Genomic DNA, 2,224 nt, shown 5'->3' with positions numbered 1-2,224 from the left:
GGCCGGCTGTGCAGGTCGGCCGGCGCGCCGACGCCGCCCCATCTTCTTCAGTTCCTGTTCTAGTCTTCGAGGGGGTCGGTGACGACGCCGCTCTCCTGCCTCCAGTTCCCGAGTGGGTCGCCGACAAGGCCGCCCTGCTTCCTGTGCCAGAGGGGTTCACCGATGAAGCCGCCCTGCTTCCTGCACCAGAGGGGTTCGCCGACGGCGCCGCCTTTCCACTAACGCCTCCTGCCCGGCGTCTACGCTCTCAAACTCTGCACCGAGGTCGCCCTCCTGACCGGCGAATACGCTCTCAAGCCATGCGCCGAGGTCGCCCTCCTGACCGGCGTCTACGCTCTCAGGGCTCTCTGTTTTTGTTCACCTGTCTTCCCTGGTCCTCTACTCCTGTTTCCTACCGTTAGTTTGTGTGTGTACCTGTTCATTCTGGTCTCCTTAGTGGAAGCAGCTGAGTGTAATATGGTTTGTTAGGACAACCATGTATGAGGACAGTCAGAAAACATCTTCGTGTGTGTGTGTGGAAAAAATTTTAAATATGGTTTGTAAGGTCCATGGTGTATATTAGGTCCGCCCTCCGGGGAGGATTGACTGTGGCCTCGGTACATTCCTGGAGGAATGTCTCTATATACATCATGGGCCTTACAAACCATATAGTGTATTTAGGGCCATTCCTCCAGGAGGGTTTTGTGTGTGTGTGTGTGTGTGTGTGAAAACTTTAAATATGGTTTGTAAGGTCCATGGTGTATATTAGGTCCGCCCTCCGGTGGGTGATTAACTGTAGCCTCACTATGGTTTTTAAGAATGCTCATACAAGCGCTGTTTTGATTTGTGTACAAGTTCAAGGTGTGGGGCAGGTTGTTAGTTGCATTTGATTGGTGAGAATCAGTCACTTAAAGTGAATGGAACACAAAACAGGTATTTTGACATACAGTACATATGGATCAAAGCAAATTTTATATCTATAAAATTTCACAATCACACAGCAAAAAAAGCCAACAGCCACCTTAAGTGGGTTGCAGTATATAAAAATGAAGTTGCTGAATTTATCAGTCAGCATTCACCATGAGCACAATATTTACCTTGGTGTATGAGCTGAAAATAGATTTCAGTAACATGGCAGGCCAGCTGACTATATAGCAGACATTGTACAGCAAACCTGACAAAGAAGGACAGCCATAGTTCCTTTTGGCAGCATGTAATACAGGGACATTCTTCAGTCAGTTTCACCTAATGAGAATATTCTTTTCTTTTATTCTGCAGAGTGTGGATGAGGAAATGCCACAGAAAGTGTCTGGGGACTCAAACCCTCCACCTACAGTTAAAGACTTTGAAGAGGTATATAACATCTTCACACATGGTTATAAAACTGCTGTACTCAATGGCAAGCTCATATCATACTTCAGTGAGAAAGGGGCTGCAATCTTACCAAACCATGTAGGAGTGTTCAATAAACATTTTTCTCTCATGTTGTTTGGCATTACTAAATGTATAGTTTTTTTTTTTTATCTGCACCTCAAATATTCTTGTGTCACATGTCCTTTTAACATATGTTTACTCTTCCTTTCCCCCTCGGTGTGGTTTCAGTCCTTAGAAGGCCAACACTGTCCATTAACGACTGAGTCGTTACAGCCCAGAGCTAAATACATAAAAACATAACAGCATAGATGGACAATGTTAGTTGTCAGTTCTTAAAAGTAATTTAAAGATTATATGAGTTGTAGTAAATATGTATGAAATTTGCACGTGTGCAAAGGCTTTGGAAGAAGCTGCAAGAATTATATCTGATTGTCATCTGTCGTCATCGGTATGTGAATGTTGTGTGTGAATGGGTGAATGGTGTATCATCTCCTGTAAAGCACTTTGGCCAGTGCAACACACTGTGGAAAAATGCACTATATAAATACAGTCCATTTACCATTTATACAATTTGTTTTATTTTGACTAAATATATTTCACTGCAAACAAAGTTTGCAACAAGTTCCCCTTCTGGGTGAACAGAAGACCTGCTTGTTTTGTATAACTCACCAAAAAATAAAATGTAGTGTCACCATGATGGCTGTAAAATTGTGACATGCCAAAGTTTTTTGTAAACATGGGTTTCTGAGCAACATCATCGAGATGCGTGCACTTTACAGGAGTAGAAAACAAAGCAAAATGATTGAGATGTGGAAAGCAATATGACAAGGACTTGTTGGGCAGTGAACTGCTCTAATTGCTTGAAGAACAC

Source organism: Monopterus albus, unplaced genomic scaffold, assembly GCF_001952655.1.
Source record: "Monopterus albus unplaced genomic scaffold, M_albus_1.0 scaffold134.1, whole genome shotgun sequence".
Taxonomy (NCBI): Eukaryota; Metazoa; Chordata; class Actinopteri; order Synbranchiformes; family Synbranchidae; genus Monopterus; species Monopterus albus.
This window is presented reverse-complemented; position numbering follows the sequence as displayed.